The sequence below is a fragment of the Schistocerca cancellata genome, chromosome 5 (genome assembly GCF_023864275.1).
Source record: "Schistocerca cancellata isolate TAMUIC-IGC-003103 chromosome 5, iqSchCanc2.1, whole genome shotgun sequence".
Lineage (NCBI taxonomy): Eukaryota > Metazoa > Arthropoda > Insecta > Orthoptera > Acrididae > Schistocerca > Schistocerca cancellata.
The window spans coordinates 124,087,225-124,110,346 of record NC_064630.1 but is presented as its reverse complement, the minus strand read 5'-3'; the positions used below and the strand labels follow the sequence as shown (position 1 = coordinate 124,110,346).

The following is a 23,122-nucleotide window of genomic DNA, read 5'->3' as shown; positions in this document are numbered from 1 at the left end:
AAGTGTCCTGTCTGTTCTTTCGGACGTGTAATCGACTGTCACACTGTAAACGTTGCTGACGTGCTTCCCTGCGGCCTTGTATTGTAGCGGACAACGTTTGTTGTTCCAGGTTGTACCTGCAAACATTACGAAAAGATCCTAACATCATAACAGTAATACAGAAAGCTAATGCTACAACAGTCAAAGGAGAAAAATTTAAAACTAATTTCTACCACTAAAAAATACTAATAACCCTTTGACAAATTGCTTAGCTACTTTTGGTACTACAGATTCTATGAGGAAAATTCGTAGACATCTATTTTTGTTCATTCGTTAAGGTACAATTAAACTGCAGCAGATTTTTCCGTTATTGCATCAGTCCTTAAACAGCCAACGGCCTTGCAGCAGTGGCAACACCGGTTCCCATCAGATCACCGAAGTTAAGCGCTGTTGGGCTGGGCTAACACTTGGATGGGTGACCATCAGGTCTGCCGAGCGCTGTTGGCAAGCAGGGTGCACTCAGCCCTTGTGAAGCAAACTGAGGAGCTACTTGATTGAGAAGTAGCGGCTCCGGTCTCGTAAACTGACATACGGCCGGGAGGGCGGTGTGTTGACCTCCTGCCCCTCCATACCCGCATCCAGTGACGCCTGTGGGTGAGGATGACACGGCGGCCGGTCGATTCCCGTTGAGCCTTCGTGGCCTGTTCGGACGGAGTTTAGTTTAGTTTTAATCAGCCCTTAAACTACCCGAGACAGCAAACGTTGTCCACTACATTCATAGGCCGCAAGGAAGCATGTCAACAGCGTTTTCAATGTGACAGTCGATTCCAAGATTTAATGTAACTTCTTATAATCCACAATTCCATAATCGCTTGCTCCAGACCGATGACGATTCTTGAAAACTGGTGCGTTCAGTGGTCGCCGAACTCAGTACCTGCACTCCATTTGAACAGAACGTTTTCCTGTGGTGTTGGAAGCATGCAGACGTGTCTTGTATTGGATCGTGAAGCCCTCCTTGGCCCTCCTCGATACAGCGGCTGCAGTATCGTCCAACGCACACCAGGTCGACCCGTTCCTCACTTCTACTTTGCGACGCAGCGTCGTCAACGCCCGACGACCAATACCCGCTGAATTTCCGTAGAGCAGGCTGTCCTACAATATGTGCTCCACGCTGACGCGGGAGCTACTGTCATTCATCTGTCTTCTAGTTTTGCACATATACGTAAGAATCTGGCCAAGACCTATCAGGTAATGTGTCAGTTCACTCGACGATTGAAGAAATGTGTATATGCATGTAATGCTTTGCCAAGTTGTAATTTGCAATCTTGTATTAACTTGTGCACATTGGCCTGAGTTCCAAGTATCCTTCGTAATTCCGTTTGATTACCTTTCTTCAAGCAGTGCAGGGCTTCCCTTCTCCTGATTTCCAAGTCCATTACTAGCAACGAAACATGAGCCTTGCCGAGGTTGGGTGTCTCAACGATACAGACAGTAGTGCTGTAGGTTCAACCACAATATACGGGTCTCAGTGGAGAGGCCAGACTAACCCGTGGTTTCTGAAGAGGGGCAGCACCATTTTCAGTAGCTGCAGGCGTAGCGGTCTGGATGATTGACTGATCTGGGCTAGAAACATTAGCCAACATGGCCTTACGGTGCAAGTGATGCGAACGGCTGAAAGTAAGGGGATTACAGCCGTCACTTTTTCCGAGGGCATGCAGCTCTACTGATCGTTTAAATGATGGGGTCAAAACATTAAGGAGGTGAAATAGTCCCCCAAACGCATTTCTGGATGGGGGTTGCTTAGGAATGTCATCATCAGGAAAAACAAAACTGTAATTCTACAATTAGGGGCGTAGAATGTTAGATTACTTAGCTGGGTAGGTAGATTAGGTAATGGGTTGGTTGAAATTCTATATACTGGGAATTAGTGAATTGCGGTAGCCGAATGAACAGAACTTCTGGTCATGTAAGTATAGGGTTACAAACACAAAATGAAGTAGGAGTAACGCAAGATTAGGTATAATAATGAATAAAACAATAGGAATGCAGGTAAGCTACTGTGAACAGTGTAGTGAAAGCATTATAGTAGCCAAGATAGACATTAATTGAACCAACATCCGGGGGTACAAATGGCAGGGGTCCCTTTAAACTGTTTTCTCACTTCGGACCGTGCGCCCTGTCCACACCAAGTACCTTATAATCCCGCGGTGGTCGTACTGTTCTGCTCCACACTGCTGCTGGCTTGCCTGAAATTATCTATCGAAATATGCAAGAGAATAAGGGGAGCCACTCAACCTGAAACACAACCCTGTCCTACGTCTGGTACGAACAACTGTATTCTGAGACGATAAGAAAATCGCAGGTTGCACTGTTTGCGTTCTCAGTCAAAACTACCTATCCCAGTTAACATTCTTGGTGATTATCTGTCAACAGTATCACTTGGACGAGCGTCCGCGTAACCGACGCGATGCGGGTGATTGTTGGCGATGCGGAAGCCGAATGAGCGAACGAAAATTGTTATGCTCGCCACGCATACACAGATATTTGGTACTAGTCTTCCTTGACACTAGTAATTATTAACACTGTTCATAGAGTTAAGTTTTCAGTTCTCAGTTCTCACTTGCACAAGCGTGCGTGTAACCGTCGCGGCGCGGCTGATTGATGATGCGGAAACGCGATGACCGAACGCACGTTGTCATGCTCGCTACAAGACACTGGCACCTGGTTGCACTCTTTTGCACTCTTTTGTTGTAACTGATTTTTACTGATTCACATTAGTTCATTCTAGGAGACCGAACAAGGCGCGGATGATTGATGCTGTACGGTACGACACGCAACGAGCGGATACACACAAACGTTATCGGCGACACTGCTCATATTTAATCACTTCTTTGCGCGCTTTTCACTGAAACCACTTCCGTATCTCATTGTATCATTGTAATAGCACTTGTAGCAACACTTAAACTTCCGTAACAATGCCTTTTACATGTAGAGATGCCTACAGCACAACATAACAGCTCCGTGTCCTATGCTTGAGTCTGCAAAAACGCGGCTACTCGCTAAGACGCTAAGAGACACGGCAACCAAGCCAGCGATACAACAATACGCTTACAGTCTACGGCAGAGTTAAAAGCTTATGTACCAACTAGCCCCTCAGATACCAAACAGATTAAAAGAATATGTGATCAGATAACATAAATTGTTCAGATAGTTAAAAACAAGAAACTTTAATTGTGATGGGGGGACTGCAATTCGATATGAGAAGGAAGGACAGAAGGAAAAATAGGAGAAGAATATGGAGAGGGGGAAAGGAGTAAAAGAGGAACCCGAATGCTAGAATTTGGCACAAAGCATAATTTAATCATCGCTAACACTTGGTTTAAGATTCAGGAAAGACAACTGTGTACGTGGAGAGACTGGGAGCACCCATACAATTTTAAACTGTAAGACATTTCCAGGGACAGAGGTGGACTCGGACCACAGTTTAAGGGTTATTAAATGTAGTCTAAAACTGAAGGTACAACAAAAATTAGGAAATTAAGGAAGTTCTACCTTGATAAACTGAAAGAATCAAAAGTAGTTGAGAATTTCAAAGACAGTAGCAGACAGCGATTGAAACAGGGGAAAGGAATACAGCAGAAGGTGAATCAGAAAAGGCAGGAGACGATCAAATAGGTAATAAGACGAGGCCTAGTACAAGTCATTGGACCCCATGGGAGATACTAAATTTAACTGGCGAAAGGAGAAAATATAAAAATTCAGCAAATAAGCACGCAAAAGCGGCTAAACAAATTAGATTGGCAGAAATTGCAAAACAACGAGCCAGGATAACCTGGGCAGCAATGGAAGGCTTTAGAAGTATGTGTAACTAGGGGAGACATAGATACCGCCTCCAGGAAAATTAAAGAGACCTTTGGAGGAAAGAGAAGCAGCTGTATCAATGTCATGGACTCGATTGAAAAGTCAGTACAAAGCAAAGAAGGGAAAACTGGAAAGTGGAGGAAAGATATAAGGGGGACTACACAAGGGAAATGAACTCGAATATAAATTACAGAAAGAGGAGAGGAAGTAGATGGTGAGATGGGAGATATGATACTGCGAGAAGAATTTCACAGAGCACTGAAAGACCTAAGCTGAAACCCTCAGAATTGTTCATGGACTTGGGAAAGGCAACCAATTATTCCACCTGGTGTGCAAATACATTAGACAGGCGAAATACCCTCACAATTCAGGAAGAATGTAAAAATTACAGTTATGAAGAAAGTGAATGATGACCAACGTCAATATTACCGAGCTGTCAGTTTATTAAGTTATTGTTGCAACATACTGACACGAATTATTTATAGAAAAATGGAAAACTGGTAGAAACCGACCTCGGGGAAGATGAATTTGGATTTCAGAGAAATGTAGGAATGTGAGTGACAATATTGTCCCAAAGACTAAGCAAATAGATTGAAGAAAAGCAAAGCTACATTTATAGAATCTGTAAATTTAGAGAAAGCATTTGACAGTGTTGACTGAAATGAAATCATTGTAAGTATGAAGTTAGCAGGGATTAATATGGGAAGCGAAAGGTTATTTAGAACTTGTGCAGAAACAATATTGCAGTTGTATGGGCCGAAGGGAAAGTCGTGGCTGAGAAGAGATGGGACAGGTTCATAGCTTATCGTCAGAGTTATTAATTCTGTTCTCTGAGCGAGCTACGAAGGAAACCAAGGAGAAATTTAGAAAGAATTAGAGTTCATGGAAAAGAAATAGGAAGTTTAAAGTTTTACGATGACAATGTCTTTCTCCCAGTGATGTCAAAGGATTTGGAAGAACAGTAGAACGGAATGGACAGTGTCTTGAAATGAGGGTGTAAGTTGAACATCAACAAAAGTAAAACAAGAGGAACAGAATGTAGTCAAATTAAATCAGTCGATGCTGAAGGAATTAAATTAGGAAAGGAGACACTAAAATTAGCGGATCTAGTATGCTATTCGGGCAGTAAAATCACTGATCAAATAAAATGGCTCCAAGCACTATGGGACTTAACATCTGAGGTCATCAGTCTCCTAGACTTAGAACTACTTAAACCTAACTAACCTAAGGACATGACACACATCCATGCCCGAGGCAGGATTCGAACCTGCGACCGTAGCAGCAGCGCGGTTCCAGACTGAAGCGCCTAGAATTGCTCTGTCACAGCGGCCGGCGGCAGCAGCTAAAGAAGGTGATGAAGGTCGAGCCGAGCTCTGGAGCTCTGCTGACGGGGGCCTCCTTTTGTTATTTGAAAAGCGGTTAAAAGGATAATTCACGGTGCACTATAACATAGTGCCTATTGATATTCTAGCCCTGTGGCTTTACTGTTTAAAGGAAAATTGGCGCAATATTATTGTGTCTTGTTCAGTGAATAATATGTATTTGTTTGTTCTGCAGTGTCCTTGGTTTTAGAGTGACCAATGATTGTTAGAGCGTCTTCTTTGAAGCCACGTGATTCTGTTAATTGGTAAACCTCTTGTGTGCACCCGCTTGGGATGCGATGTTATGAACTGAAGTGGTAACACCGGTAAGTGGCACTGTACCCGGTGGATATGTCATGGTACTGTATCAGATACTGGGTATGAATTTGAAATCTAATTTTGATTTAGTAAAGTGTATTTATCCTAACCTACGTAGATATGTTTTAGTCATAAACGAATTACGTCTGGTTACTGCTGAGTGAAATTTCCTGCTTTGCTTAAGCTCACCTACACTAGTGTTTCTTAAGGGGTTTTAGCAATATTTATTCATGTCTCAGGAGTTCCGTTTGTACCTGCAGCTTGTCAGTTACATGTACTCGCTTATCATCTTACCTAGACAGAGGCGTATGTATGTATTGTGTACGACAAAATCCATTCTAATTATCTCTGTTACCTTTATTAATCTTAGCGAGTTTCCCCTGATCTCATTAAAAGCCTTATATATATATATATATATATATATATATATATATATATATATATATATATATATATATATATATATATTTATTTATTTATTTATTTAAGTTTACTTTTAATTATTTGTTCTATCTGAGGTTACGAACTGTAGCTGTATTTATCTTGCTAAAGAGATCTCATCAACTGGTAGTGTATATTCTGTTATTACGAGTATTTGAGGGTACTGCCTCGCGTGTGATTTATGTTTACAGTTGATCGCGAAACACGCGAGTCTACCTTGGTGTTAGCAGCTGTGACTTCTGGGCTGCTACCTTGGCGGCATCCTGCCCAACGCCCGAGGTCTAAGTTATTGCTGCGGGAGGGATATGCCGCGTCGTCTGTCATACCCAGCGTAAGTTGAGTAGTTGTCTTGTACCTTGGAGCTGTACCCTGGCTGAGCAACTGCCGCAAGGGTTGTAGGCTGTCGAGTTTAGCGGGATTAACTAACGAACTTTTGTAAATAATAATCAAACTGTTGATCCTCTTACTGTTCACAAAAGAAGAGTGTTCAAATTCTCTACTAACTGTTCTTCATAAAATCGGATGTGCTCTGTATTTGGTAAATGTAGTTTCCCTTTACTGAACGATTGAAATTTCGTTGTTACTGCTCATAAACTCAGATGCTTTGTGTTTATTGAATACTGTTTCCTTTTGCTTATGGTGATAAATTTCAGCCCGCATCTCGTGGTCGTGCGGTAGCGTTCTCGCTTCCCACGCCCGGGTTCCCGGGTTCGATTCCCGGCGGGGTCAGGGATTTTCTCTGCCTCGTGATGGCAGGGTGTTGTGTGCTGTCCTTAGGTTAGTTCGGTTTAAGTAGTTCTAAGTTCTAGGGGACTGATGACCATAGATGTTAAGTCCCATAGTGCTCAGAGCCTTTTTTTTTTATAAAATTCAGTAGTTTGTCACTTTACATGTCACTGTAATTATGATGGATGCCATGTTGATCAGTATGTTTTTCTTAAATACATGTAAATTTGGTGAAAACGACGAACTATCTGGTGGGCCTCCCTCCCACGAGTTGACGTTTGATCCTTCCCTATCCTGAACCTGTTACCTGCGTTTCACATATCTGTCACTGAAGAGCCAGTAGGCTCATTTGAAGCAGAAAAAATGGACGATTACGCGTGTGAAGACGCGCCTTTGATATCCGCATTAGTTTATAGGTTATTGCAAATTAAATATTATAAATAATTTCTGAATTGTAAAAGTGAATATCTCGGCATCGCACTGTTCTATTGCAACAAACGAGGTGTCTACGGATACATCTCGTTGAACTGTATCGGACTGTGATAGTAAATTTACTGAAATTATACGTATATTTAAAGGAGACGCCGAAATGTGGATTTCGCAAATTAAATATAGCCTTTGTTACTAAATAAATAAAGAAACATTAAAAGTAGAGGCAGAAATGTAAACTTTACATATAAGGGAAATTATTTATTGTATAATTTAAATTGTTTCTTATTTTTACACTTACAAATCATAAAATGGAGACAAACCATAGAAATTATTATTTATAAATAAACTATGGTAGCTGAAAGAAAATTGACAACATCATAACATTTCTCGGAATATTTTAGTATGATTTGATGTGTAATGTATGTATAACCGATTAAAATTAAGAATTTCAGTAATTTTCGTATTCAGCAGTTTAACTAACTTGCGGCTGGTTGAGGTTTCCTGGGCGAACAGCGGCAATTTGGAGGAGAGCCGCCGTTGAAGGCAATGAGTCTGTGCTAAGGGAGAGTTTTACTTTATGAGCGGTGAAATAGCCGTTAGTTCGCGTGTGTGTGAATTATTCAGAGTTCCTACTTTCGGGCATAGATATTTTTCGGCATCTGATGAACTTTTTACTTTATGGGTTGTATGTGATACAAGCCGCACTCAGTGTGTAGCCATTTATAATTTTATACAGGGTGGTCCATTGATCGTGAGCGGGCCAAATATCTCACGAAATAAGCGTCAAACGAAAGATCTACAAAAAAGGAAATCAGCATACATTGCACAATTTAGATTGCCATCGATTAAAAGGGGCGCCAATTATACTTCCTCCCATAAACGCAGCTGATATCCGTTTGACCCACGGCAGCGCCATCTAGCGGGCCAACCATAGCACCATCTTGTTTACCCCTTCTATCTAGACGAGTTTCATTTTTTGTAGTTTTTTCGTTTGATGCTTATTTCGTGAGATATTTGGCCCGATCACGATCAATGGATCACCCTGTATACGGTAGAACTTTAACGGTTTTCTAAAGATAACTCAGGCAACTAAGCATGGTTTATTCAACCATCTCCACGATCTTAAGAAACCCGGACAGGCTCTGAAATTAATTTATTGTGAACTGGGACTTTCGATTTTCCTATGTTCTTGTTGGAAATAAACGCAAATTTGTGAAACTTTAGAAAAATACGTGAGTGAGCGATATTTACATAGCAAATCCTGTCTGCATTTATATTACATACTTTTATGGAATATTGGGTGCACTGTGACGAATGTGAGTTGACGCCCCGTAGACAAACGTAGCCAAACTTCTAAGTCCAACAACATTTACGGAAGTTGCGGTCGTGGGGGGGGATTGAAGTATTTGTGCTGCGTAATGTAGGGGTAAATCTGTTCCATCAGTAATACTTGGGGACTCTGAGCTGATACAGAACTTGTGAACAGTTTAGAACTTAATTTTCGGAGAGTTGGTGAGAGAGATTATATTTTGTTTCGTCATTCACACCACATAGACATTCCTACACAACCCGTGCGCTCACAGCAACAACAAATCTTGAGTAAATTGCAAACCTCTCACAGAGCATACTTATATTTATTTGCTGCACTGTATACGTTTCCGTGATCGAGGCTAGTACAATGGTAAGTAAAACGTAAGGACGAAAGTAGCTATTGCATATTACGTCACTGACAAGAAACATAGCTCGATGAAATTTGGCCCACACGCAGAAAGAACTGTTACAATAGAGTTCAGAAAGTAACTGGAAGAAATACGCTACGAAACTTTAATTCAATGACAATAATTACACTGATGTTACCGTGATTTATGGTGGTCCCCTCGACATTACGAAAGGCAGAACGTAGTTCTTAATAGTGTGTGCGACCAGCACTGACGTGAATGCGTGCTCATATGCTGGTCACAACACTGGTAAGGAGTTCCTGTGGTCGGGCTTTCCATTCCCCGAGAACAGCGACTGACAACGGCCGGACAGTTGGTGCATGTGGACATGACGCAATACATCTCCCCAACGGAACCCAAACGCGCACGATCGGATTTGAGTCGGGGCAGTGGGCCGGCCAAGCCATTCGCCACGTTCGAAGAGCTTCTCCACCTGCACAGTTCGATGCGCTGGAGCAGTGCCATTCGTAAAAACAAAGTCAGGGCCGAATACTGAAAAGACACTCGTGGGGAGAACTACAGCGTCACGATAACGTTGACTCCTGAGTGTACAGCGTTCAAGATCTGTAGGTCAGTATACCCAAGCAACTTCATTTCTCCTCACACAATAACACCTGGGCTACCAATTCCATCACGTTAGACAATGCTGACGAGAGATGGGAATACTCAGTGTGGCCTGGGACGATGTCGAACGCCTTAAGAAACGCAACCCAACATATGCCATCCACTCTGGTTGCGGATGACGTAACTTGGGTTGGGTTGCATGAAATAATTTCCGGACCAGTTTCATTTTGTCCGCCTATAAGAAGCCATAGATCCGCAAAGCTGCTCTAAAGACAACAGCAAGATAAATATCCCAACGGGAGTTACGAATTTGAGAAACTACATCTATATGTTTCTACACCTACATCTACAGGGTGGTCCATTGATAGTGACCAGGCCAAATATCTCACGAAATAAGCATCAAACGAAAAAACTACAAAGAAGGAAACTCGTATAGCTTGAAGGGGGAAACTAGATGGCGCTATGGTTGGCCCGCTAGATGGCGCTGCCATAGGTCGAACGGATATCAACTGCGTTTTTTAAAATAGGAACCCCCATTTTTTTATTACATATTCGTGTAGTACGTAAAGAAATATGAATGTTTTAGTAGGACCACTTTTTTCGCTTTATGAGAGATGGCGCTGTAATAGTCGCAAACGTATAGTTACGTGGTATCACGTAACATTCCGCCAGTGCGGACGGTATTTGCTTCGTGATACATTACCCGTGTTAAAATGGATCGTTTACCAATTGCAGAAAAGGTCGACATCGTGTTGTTGTATGGCTATTGTGATCAAAATGCCCAACGGGAGTGTGCTATGTATGCAGCTCGGTATCCTGGACATCAGCCGAGTGTCCGGACCGTTCGCCGGATAGTTACGTTATTTAAGGAAACACGAAGTGTTCAGCCACATGTGAAACGTCAACCACGACCTGCAACAAATGATGATGCCCAAGTATGTGTCTTAGCTGCTGTGGCGGCTAATCCGCGCATCAGTAGCAAACAAATTGCGCGAGAATCGGGAATCTCAAAAATGTCGGTGTTGGGAATGCTACATCAACATCGATTGCACCCGTACCATATTTCTATGCAGGACGAATTGCATGGCGACCACTTTGAACGTCGTGTACAGATCTGCCTCTGGGCACAAAAGAAATTACGGGACGATGACAGATCTTTTGCACGCGTTCTATTTCGCGACGAAGCGTCATTCACCAACAGCGGTAACGTAAACCGGCATAATATACACTATTGGGCAACGGAAAATCCACAATGGCTGCGACAGGTGGAACATCAGCTACCTTGGCGGGTTAATGTACGGTGCTCCATTATGGGAGGAAGGATAATGGGCCCCATTTTATCTATGGCAATCTAAATGGTGCAATGTATGCTGATTTCCTACATAATGTTCTACCGATGTTACTACAAGATGTTTCACTGCATGACAGAATGGCGATGTACTTCCAACATGATGGATGTCCGGCACATAGCTCGCGTACGGTTGAAGCGGTATTGAATAGCATATTTCATGACAGGTGGATTGGTCGTCGAAGCACCATACCATGGCCCGCACGTTCACCGGATCTGACGTCCCCGGATTTCTTTCTATGGGGAAAGTTGAAGGATATTTGCTATCGTGATCCACCGACAACGCCTGACAACATGCGTCAGCGCATTGTCAATGCATGTGCGAGCATTACGGAATGCGAACTACTGGCTGTTGAGAGGAATGTCGTTACACGCATTGCCAAACGCATTGAGGTTGACGGACATCATTTTGAGCATTTATTGCATTAATGTGGTATCTACAGGTAATCGCCTTGTAAGAGCATGCTTTCTCAGAAATGACAAGTTCACAAAGGTACATGTATCACTTTGGAACAACCGACATAAAACGTTCAAGCGTACCTACGTTCTGTATTTTAATTTTAAAAATCTACCTGTTACCAACTGTTCGTCTACAATTGTGAGCCACATGTTTTTAACTATTACAGCGCCATCTATCACAAAGCGAAAAAAGTAGTCCAACTAAAACATTCATATTTTTTTACGGACTGCACGAATATGTAATAAAAATGGGGGGTCATATAAAAAAGCAGTTAATATCCGTTTGACTTATGGCAACGCCATCTAGCGGGCCAACCATAGCGCCATCTGGTTTCCCCCTTCAAGATAGACGAGTTTCGTTCTTTGTAATTCTTTCGTTTGACGCTTATTTCGTGAGATATTTGGCCCGGTCACGATCAATGGACCACCCTGTATACTTCGGAAAGGTACTTTGCGTAAAACTATCAGTTTCCACCGTTCCTATTCAAGTCGCGACTCTTTCGTGGGAAGAAGGAATGTTGGTAACATTCCGTCCGAGCTCTAATTTTTCTAATTTTACTTCCGTGGTCTTTTCACGAGATACATGTTGGAGAAAGCAATATACAGTTTGACTCTTGTAGAAATATTCTGTAGACCACACCGTGAAGGCAACGCTTCTGTTGCAGCGTCTACCACTGATGTTTGCCGAGAGTCTCTGTGACGCTTTCGTGATGCAATGGCCCTGTATACAAACGCCCTGTCCTTCTTTGGATCTTCTCTACTTCCTGTACGAATCTTATCTGGTACGGATACCAGACTGACGACCATGAAAGTCTTATTAACTACCCCATTTGCGGGTGGGCTGTACAGCCTGAGGAATCTTCCAATGAATCTCAGTCTTCATAGTCCGTCGACTTCCAGTCGCATACTTACATACACATAGTCCCATATATTTACTGGGTCCGATTGCTTCCATTGATTGATCTGCAATCGTTCATCCATACAATAACGGATCTTAATGCCTATTAGTGCGTATTATGTTGCATTGATTCCAAAATTGCAGGACAATTACAGGAAGCAGTTACTTCCAAAAAATATCTAGGAGTATGTTTACGGAGCGATTTGAAGTGGAAGGACCACGTAAGATTAATCACGAGTAAGGCAGATGTCAGACTGCGATTGATGTGAAGAATTCTCAGGAAATGTAGTCCAACAAACAAAGTAGCTTACAAAACACTTGTTCGACCAACCCTTGAATATTGCTCGTGAGTACTGAATATGTACTAGGTAGGAGCGATTGAGGAAATAGAGTAGATCCATAGAAGGGCGGCACGTTTCGTTACAGGCTCATTTACTAGGCGCGAAAGCATCACAGAGCTCAACTCTAGTGGCAGACGTTGCAAGAGAGGCGTTCTGCATGTACTGTTAAAGTTACGAGAGCGTCCCCTGATAAAAGAGTAAACCACTATATTGCTTTCTCTTACAAGTAGCTCGCAAAAACACCATGAAGATAAAATTAGAGTTCTTCGAGCCCTTACGGGGACTTAGACCTACCAACAATCATTCTTTCATATGCGACTGGAACAGGAAAAGTGGAAACGACAGTGGTACAGGAAGTACCCTCCGTCACACACTGTAAGGTAGCTTGCGAAGTATAGATGTAGATGTGGATATAGGTTGTTTATATCGAGGGTCAACTGCGAACCCCTGCACCACACGTCGAGCCATTTCAAGTCTTCTTCCATTTCTCTACAGTTTTCTATCTTTGCGAAAAGCTTTATGGAATTTCCGACGGTATCTACTAGGTTATTTACATTTATATTGAAAGATAATGACGCTATAACGCTCCCTTGGTGCGCGAGCGAATTTGCTTTTGCGTCTGAAGGTTTCTCTCCGTTGGAAACAACATGCTGCGTTCTGTTTCTTAGAAACTCTTCAGTTCAGTCACACAGCTGGTGTGGTATTCTGTAAGCTCGTACGTTGTTCATCAGGTGGCAATGCGGAACTACGTAGAAAACTTCCTGTGAGTCACGGAACAACACGTCTTCTACGAGGACTTTCTAGGTTGGTAAGCAAGAAAATGCTGATGAGCGCTCTGCTACATGCCGCAGAGGAAACACAGGTAGATCTCAAACGGATAGTACAGATTTTAATAATACACAGAAAGAAAGAAGAGTAGGCCATTGTTTGATGGCTCTGGAGATCGGTAAAGATGTCTTCTGTTCTTGGGCACAGCTAGTTTTCTATTAAGCTGCAACAGCATCTGATTCGCATAGCAACAGAAAAAAACACAAATTACATTAACTGCGCACCGAAAATTTAATTATATGTTTGTGTAGTTCAGTAGATGTTTTTAAATGTGCCATACAAAGCTCAGCAGGGGCCTTGCGCAACAGAAAGCGCCGAGGAACACCTGCCACCACTTCCGGCGTGAAGCTGGTCTGGTCTGGCGCAACGCCCCGTCTCTGCCTGGCTGTCTCCTGTGTGAACCATAACAGCCCTTTACGACTCGCCCAACACGTGCTGCACACGCAGTGGACCGTCAGCAAAAACACCACTGTTTGTCCACATTGCGACACCGTGAAGCAGCCACGAAAACAACATACACTATTGGCCATTAAAATTGCTACACCACGAAGATGACGTGCTACAGACGCGAAATTTAACCGACAGGAAGAAGATGCTGTGATATGCAAATGATTAGATTTTCAGAGCATTCACACAAGGTTGGTGACACCTACAACGTGCTGACATTAGGAAAGTTTCCAACCGATTTCTCACTCACAAACAGCAGTTGACCGGCGTTCCCTGGTGAAACGTTGTTGTGATGCCTCGCCTAAGGAGGAGAAATGGGTACCATCACGTTTCCGAATTTGATAAAGGTCGGAGTGTAGCCTCTCGCTATTGCGGTTTATCGTATTGCGACATTGCTTTTCTCGTTGGTCGAGATCCAATGACTGTTAGCAGAATATGGAATCGGTGGCTTCAGGTGGGTAATACGGAACGCCGTGCTGGATCCCAACGGCCTCATATCACTAGCAGTCGAGATGACAGGCATCTTATCCGCATAGCTGTAACGGATCGTGCAGCCACGTCTCGATCCCTGTGTCAACAGATAGGGGACGTTTGAAGGCAACAACGATCTGCACGAACAGTTCGACGACGTTTGCAGCAGCATGGGCTGTCAGCTCGGAGACCATGACTGCGATTACCCTTGACGGTGCATCACAGACAGTAGCGCCTGCGATGGTGTACCCAACGACGAACCTGTGTGCACGAATGGCAAAACGTCATTTTTTCGGATGAATCCAGGTTCTGTTTACAGCATCATGATGGTCGCATCCGTGTTGGGCGACATCGCGGTGAACGCACATTGGAAGCGTGTATTCGTCAACGCCATACTGGCGTATCACCCGGCGTGATGTTATTGGGTGCCATTGGTTACAGGTCTCGGTCACCTCTTGTTCGCACTGACGGCACTTTGAACAGTGGACGTTACATTTCAGATGTGTTACGACCCGTGGCTCTACCCTTCATTCGATCCTTGCGAAACCCTACATTTCAGCAGGACAATGCACGACCGCATGTTGCAAGTCCTGTCCGGGCCTTTATAGATACAGTAAATGTTCGACTGCTGCCCTGGCCAGCACATTCTCCAGATGTCTCACCAACTGAAAACGTCTGGTCAGTGGTGGACGAGCAACTGGCTCGTCACAATACGCCAGTCACCACTCTCGATGAATTGTGGTATCGTGTTAAAGCTGCATGGGCAGCTGTACCTGTAGACGCCATCCAAGCTCTGTTTGACTCAATGCGCAGGCGTATCAAGGCCGTTATTACGGCCAGAGGTGGTTGTTCTGGGTCCTGATTTCTCTGGATCTATGCACCCAAACTGCGTGAAAATGTAATGACATGTCAGTTCTAGTATAATATATTTGTCCAGTGAATACCCGTTGATCATCTGCATTTCTTCTTGGTGTAGCAATTTTAATGGCTAGTAGTGTACTTTAGCATGTTGAGGAGCTATAGTGTGGAATAATTTGCACGATAGACGAGATTACCTTTCAAGACAATTTCAAGTTATTTTATTGAACTAAGTTCTGTGTTACCGCTCGATCTGAGTTAGGTAGTGAATTAGTATTCATGCGCCCGCTCGTTACCCCGATGTGCATTGACATGCAGCGATGTAGGCTGAGAGAGGGTGCGAATTTATCAAATATTGAGAAGCTGGTTGCCGCATCATTTCTACATTTATTTCATCCTGCTTTATATTCAGTCGCTCCTTCCTAAGTTGCATGAGAAAGAGAAGGTCGACTTCTTAAACGATACCAGATCGTACAACCAACGACGTAAGCTGCTTCTGTAAGTTCTGTAAGGTTGAATATGCACGCGATTCTCGTTGTATACTGAAAACTTGTTTCTATGTTTTTGGGGTGCAATATATTCGGTATGAAACAGTACCGCAATCTCACACTATGCATTAACGTCAACTGTTTGCGACGCATGTAAATTTGTGCCGGACCGGCATTCGAACCTCGATTTCCATCTTATCACGACCGACCACCTTAATCACTTCGGTTATCCGAGCACGCCTCCAAAACCGATCCAAACTTCTGTATGTCACGTAATCACAACTCTTAAATTCGTACAATTCCTGATTCTAGCACAGTTAAATATTATATCGTCATTTTAGCCCTTCGAGGTATGGATACATCATTGATAGTTACAATGTCTGTTTTTATAGTGTCTGTATCCTCACAATACAGTGTCCTTTATACATGCATATAATACCCACTGCCCTCAGTTATATAAGGAGCAGTGAAACCAAAAGCCCGCATCTCGTGGTCGTGCGGTAGCGTTCTCGCTTCCCACGCCCGGGTCCCCGGGTTCGATTCCCGGCGGGGTCAGGGATTTTCTCTGCCTCGTGATGGCTGGGTGTTGTGTGCTGTCCTTAGGTTAGTTAGGTTTAAGTAGTTCTAAGTTCTAGGGGACTTATGACCACAGCAGTTGAGTCCCATAGTGCTCAGAGCCATTTTTTTGAAACCAAAACGAGAGAAATGGAAAAACACCATCGCAGGCGCTCCTGTCTGTGATGCAGCATCATGGGTAACCGCAGCCATGGTCTCCGAGCTGATAGTACATGCTGCTGCAAACGTCGTCGAACTGTTCGTGCAGATGGTTGTTGTCTTGCAAACGTCTCCATCTGTTGACTCGGGGATCGAGACGTGGCTGCACGATCCGTTACAGCCATGTGGATAACATGCCTGTCACCTCGACTGCTAGTGAAACGACGCCGTTGGGATCCAGCATGGCGTACCGTCTTGAATGTACCGATTCCATATTCTGCTAACAGTCATTGGAGCTCGACCAACGCGAGCAGCAATGTCGCGATACGATAAACCGCAATCGCGATAGGCTACAATCCGACCTTTATCAAAGTCGGAAACGTGATGGTACGCATTTCTCCTCCTTATACGAGGCATCACAACTACGTTTCACCAGGCAACGCCGGTCAACTGCTGTTTGTGTATGAGAAATCAGTTGGAAACTTTCCTGATGTCTGCAAGTTGTAGGTGTCGCCACCGGTGCCAACCTTGTATGAATGCTCTGAAAAGCTAATCAGTTGCATATCACAGCATCTCCTTCCTGTCGGTTAAATTTCGCGTCTGTAGCACGTCATCTTCGTGGTGTAGCAATTTTAATTGCCAGTAGTGTAATTTAATCAGAACAGTATGTTTCATCAAAAATAGCTCCAAAACCAGACACGTCTTAACACTACAAGTACTTAAAGGATTTACAAACATATCAGAATCAATATGTATTGAAGCTGGCTGGCAAATTATTTCAGAGATAGTTGTAAAGTGAGTGTTATAGATCTTGAAAAAGATGAAACTGGTGTTAAAACGACATAGCACTTTTCAAGTTGTCAGTAAAACTCTTCTGTGCTGTTGCTGCAATGTCCGTACATGAAATTGTCCGATGTTACGGCTACTGTTGCAAATAGTCTTCCTCAGGGCTTTCTGCTGAGCTGTCAGCTCGGTCCAAAGCCCTGAGAAAGGCCATTTGAAAGAGTAGACGAAAAGTCGGACAATTTTATGTATGGACAATGCTGTCAGCAGGCCAGAACAGTTTTATTGACAGTGACAACGGCCGCGGACGCCTACGCTTACTTTTCAAGTTGTCAATAACAGACTGCTCAGATATCGTGTCTGCACTGGCGCCATACGCCGTACCTAGCCGCAACATCCGGGAGTCATCAAGTGAGACAATTCTTCCGCGACATCTGGCCACTCAGTTTATCTTCTAAATTAACTAGATTCTATACGCCTACAGAATCGCTGCAATCTTATGATTTAGGCACTGCAATGCTACAAGTCCTACAATTTATCTGGAAAAGATTTCAGTCGGAAGTCATGTTCCACAGTTTGGAGGAGAGCTTATATGTTGGAGACGAAGCAAGAGTCTAATTCCTCGTCGGAGAGGCAGATCCTAATTTCTATTGATGTATGCTACCTCAGATTATTTTTAGTTTTGAACTTCGATTTAGATTCTTTTGCTAGTTGAATTTCTGTGCACTGCAGGTGTTTCCTTCTTTAGCCAACTTAACGACTGGTGTACTTGTTGTGACTTGGCAAGACAGCCAAGTCACTATGCGAGGAAGCCGAAAGGCACTCGTTAAAGCTCACGCAGGCTGGCGTGAGGTCTGGAACAGTTATAGGAGTTGAGTCTAGTAAAACAGGAGGTAACTGGTAGAATACTTAACTTTAATTCATAATTAATGAACATCGGTCTGACGGTACAGGCATCATAAGATAAGTAGAAAAGGATCATGGCGCTTTGCTAGGTCCTAGCAAATGACGTAGCTAAAGGCTATGCTAACTATCGTCTCGGCAAATGAGAGCGTACTTTGTCAGTGAACCATTGCTAGCAACGTCGGCTGTACAACTGGGGCGAGTGCTAGGAAGTGTCTCTAGACCTGCCGTGTGGCGGCGCTCGGTCTGCAATCACTGACAGTGGCGACATCTACATCTACATCTACATCCATACTCCGCAAGCCACCTGACGGTGTGTGGCGGAGGGTACCTTCAGTACCTCTATCGGTTCTCCCTTCTATTCCAGTCTCGTATTGTTCGTGGAAAGAAGGATTGTCGGTATGCCTCCGTGTGGGCTCTAATCTCTCTGATTTTATCCTCATGGTCTCTTCGCGAGATATACGTAGGAGGGAGCAATATACTGCTTGACTCTTCGGTGAAGGTATGTTCTCGAAACTTCAATAAAAGCCCGTACCGAGCTACTGAGCGTCTCTCCTGCAGAGTCTTCCACTGGAGTTTATCTATCATCTCCGTAACGCTTTCGCGATTACTAAATGATCCTGTAACGAAGCGCGCTGCTCTCCGTTGGATCTTCTCTATCTCTTCTATCAACCCTATCTGGTACGGATCCCACACTGCTGAGCAGTATTCAAGCAGTGGGCGAACAAGCGTACTGTAATCTACTTCCTTTGTTTTCGGATTGCATTTCCTTAGAATTCTTCCAATGAATCTCAGTCTGGCATCTGCTTTACCGACGATCAACATTATATGATCATTCCATTTTAAATCACTCCTAATGCGTACTCCCAGATAATTTATGGTATTAACTGCTTCCAGTTGCTGACATTCTATTTTGTAGCTAAATGATAAAGGATCTATCTTTCTGTATATTCGCAGCACATTACACTTGTCTACATTGAGATTCAATTGCCATTCCCTGCACCACGCGGGTCCGTCGTTTACTAGCGGACCGCGGCCGATTTAAAGGCTACCACCTAGCAAGTGTGGTGTCTGGCGGTGACACCACAGTACTAACATCAACAATTGTCTAAATAAATACGAACTCAACTGGATTTTTTTCTCCGAACGAATCAGAATTCTTCGTTATCGCTAAAGGCAAACATCTTGTAGTACTAGCTACTGGTCTTAGCTCTATTTATTTTTTTCGTTGGGACAGCATTTATTTGTCCTGTTGAACGTGCCCATGTAAATGACAAGATGCTGTGACACGAGGAACAAATGCTGTCCTTCAGAAAACAAGTGGTAAGAAACGAAAAATACACAGCCAATAAGGAATCTATGTTTCAGAATACAGCAGTCTTTGTTCAGAGTTGGTAAATAAAATGAAGAGCACTGATGGTGACGCAGAAGAGGAAAAATCTGTTTGGGTAAAAGTGAAGAATTGTGTTTTTCCAACAGTAGGTGAAACCACGTCCTGTCGTGAACTAAAAACGTGGTCACTAGCGTAGAAGGCAGATTAGAGGATGACGATTTGCTTGAATGCTGAAACATGATAGGTCCAGCGAATGGCGAAACGCTGCGTGACTTGGGCGCCCCCTGCCGAGAATTGAGCGCTGGCCCACTAGAGCAGGTCAACGAGCGGTTGACGTGCAGACCGCAAGGTTAAAACGGGTCCAGAACAACACGAATTCCTCCGATGCGGGCACAGGCACCAGCCAGTAGACAACCCTGCATCCAACAGCCTCATCCAGCCCCCTCTCACACAGCTGTCGTAGATCGGATCCGCACAGTCCAGAACTGTACCAGCCCTTACAGATCGACTCCAACTCACCTTCCGCATATGTTTCCCTCCTTTCTTCTTCACCCCTTATGGAATAATCAAAATCTCTCCTCTTCTCGAGTTATTCAACCATTATTGTAAATCTTATTCCTCCGATAAATTCCATTGTCTCCTCACTTCTTGTAATGTGCCACTCAAAGCGGTGGGTACTTTAATGTACGGGCTGACAATTATTGAACTACATGAAATAAAATCGTCACAACTTCTGAACGGTTTGCGTTAGGACGTTCTAACTGCACGGCTGGCCCCAGGACGAGGTGGGAATTACTATGTGCTGTATGATTTGGTTTCGAGACGAAGCCCACTTTCATTTGGATGGGTTCGTCAATAAGCAAAATCGGCGCATCTGGGGGACAGAGAACCCGCATTTCGCGATCGAGAAGTCTCTTCGCCCTCAACGGCTGACTGTGCGGTGTGCAACGTCCAATCGCGGAATAATCGGTGCCATATTCCTTGATGGCACGGTGACTACCGAACGGTACGAGAAGGCTTTGGAAGATGATTTCATCGCCATTATCCAAGGTGACCCTGATTTCGACAAGATGTGGTTCATGTAAGACGGAGCTCGACCCCCATCGAAGCAAGAGAGTGTTTAATGTCCTGGAGGAGTAGTTTGGGAACGGCATTGAGGCTCTGGGGTTCTCAGAAGCCACTGGTATGGGCCTCGATTGGCCGTCATATTCTCCGGATCTGTACACATCCGACTCCTTTTTGTGGTGCTATATTAAAGACAAAGGTAAAGCAATAACCTCAAAACCGTGTCTGAGCTGGAGACATCCATTCAGGAGGTCGTCGACAGCATCGATGTTTCGACACTTCAGCGGGTCACGCGGAATTTCGGTATTCGTCTGTGTCACATCATCGCCAATGGTGGTAGGCATGACGAACACGTCATTACCTAAATACGAACACCTCTGCTGATGTTTGCATGTTAAATAAAGTGTTTGCACGCCGTAGTTTGTAACGAAATTACGTTTTTTTTTATATTGTTCAATAACTGTCGCCCTGTAACTGTATAATCAAAATACAGGGACATTTAACTGAACTGTCATATTGTCTTTAGTGAGTAAGTTATTAATTCATGACTTCTGATATAATTAAATTTTGCTCGAGACATTTCACTTTTATCTTTATCTACGATCATAATAGAAGCTGAAGAAATGAATTAAAATTTGTGCCAGGATCATTATTTGAAACTGGGTCTCCTTGCTTAAAAGACAGGTATGCTAACCATTACACCACCACAGCTTCCATCACCATTACGGCTAGAGACGCGACTCAAATATCTCAAGGTAAATTTATTGATATCAGACATATAAATCATATACGCATGAGGTACACCAGGATTTCCCCGTTACGTCCAACGCTGCGTTACTATTCCAATACCGGAGATCCTCGGCAGTAGTAACGACCTAAGAAGAGGAAAATAGGCTGAAGGTGTGAATGGAAGTTTGTTAGGGAGGGCATTGCTATAAGCTAGTCCCTGCAGCAATATTAGCTCTCATATTGTGGTGGTATAATGGTTAGCATATCTGCTTTCTAAGCAAGGACAAGTCCAGGCTACGGCACAAATTTTAATTGGTTTCTTCAGCTTCCATCATAATTCATGACGGTTAAATTGTGAATAACGCTTTTGTGTTAGTTCAAAAATGGTTCAAATGGCTCTGAGCACTATGGGACTTAACTTCTGTGGTCATCAGTTCCCTAGAACTTAGAACTACTTAAACCTAACTAACCTAAGGACATCACACACATCCATGCCCGAGGCAGGATTCGAACCTGCGACCGTAGCAGTCCCGCGGTTCCGGACTGCGCGCCTAGAACCACTAGACCACCGCACCGGCTTTTGTGTTAGTTATGCAGACGAAAGAGACAAGGACAGATGTTGTTCAGAGGTAGTGTTTGATGGTTTTAATTATGTTGCAACAGAATGCAATATAGAAGTCTTACTTCTACACCGTCTTTATTTTCTTTTTTTTTACAAGCACACTAGTCTGCCAGATACGGCGTCGTATAGTACCTATTATTTTATTTTTGACCATCGATTTCGGCCTAATTCAGACCTAATTTGGGTATTAAAACGATTTAACAATACATTCTACTATTTCAATACTTAATTATGGTTTAAATTTTCTATTTGAGTATGCTATCTTAGCCGGCCGGTGTGGCCGAGCGGTTCTAGGCCCTTCAGTCTGTAACCGCGCGACCGCTACGGTCGCAGGTTCGATTCCTACCTCGGGCATGGATGTGTATGATGTCCTTAGGTTAGTTAGGTTTAAGTAGTTCTAAGTTCTAGGGGACTGATGACCACAGATGTTGAGTATCATAATGCTCAGAGCCATTTGAACCATATGCTATCTGATCAAAAGTATGCAGACGATTACTAGTGAACACTAAGATGTGGTGTGTCCACCTTCGCATTTATGATGGTTTGAAGTCTGCTGGGAACACCCTCAATGAGGGGTATGAATGCGTGTGGAGGAAAGGCTGCCCATTCTTACTCAATAGCTGCAACCAGAGAAGGCAGAGATATCGGACGTTGAGGTCTGGAGAGAAGTCGAAGTTCTAACTCGTCCCAAAGGTGTTCCTTTAGGTTCACGTCGAACTCCGGGCTAGCCAGTCTATTTCAGGAGTGTTTTCGACCACAAAACATAGCGTCACAAACGCTGCTTTATGGCAGACTGTGTTGTTGTGCTGATACAATAATAAATCATCTCCAAATTGTTCCTTTACAAATGTACAGTGATGTAAAAGCGGTTCATATCCTACCGTATTTCGTTTTCATTTTTATTTTTATTTTTTTAGCGGAGTAAAGAGGCCACACCTTACCCACGGAAGACTACCTCCTCCGTACATCATTGTTGGCACTACACATGAAGAGAAGTAACATTGTCCAGGCTGTCGCCAAAACCAAACCCTCCCATCGGAGTGCCACAGGGTACAGCTTGGTTCATACTTCAAATAATTCCTTTACAGTTAGCCAATGTCCGGTGGCGTTGCTGTTGACACTGCCTCAGGCGACCCCTAGTACGGCTACAGAAAAGTTTGGATTATGAGGTGCTGTTCGAGTATTGTATCCCTTTGGTTTTAACTCCCTCGCCTGGACTGCTGGTAGCACACTGTCAGTATATAAGATGCCTATATAAGATGCCTAGTCTTTTGAGATTGTTCCTCCGTGTTTCCGCTTCACAATCACATCATCAACACTTGACTTGGGTAGCCGTAGAAAGGTTGAAATATACCTGTTAGATCTGTGGCTCAGGTGACAACCAGTGACTCGTCCACATTCGTAGTCACTGACTTTTCGACCGACACATTCAGTT

At 43.6% G+C, this 23,122-nt stretch overlaps 1 pseudogene; it reads left to right on the top strand.

Annotated features, from left to right (window-relative positions):
* Window positions 1-368: 368 nt before the first annotated feature.
* Window positions 369-486, top strand: LOC126189097 (5S ribosomal RNA; annotated as a pseudogene).
* The last annotated feature ends 22,636 nt before the right edge of the window (window positions 487-23,122 follow it).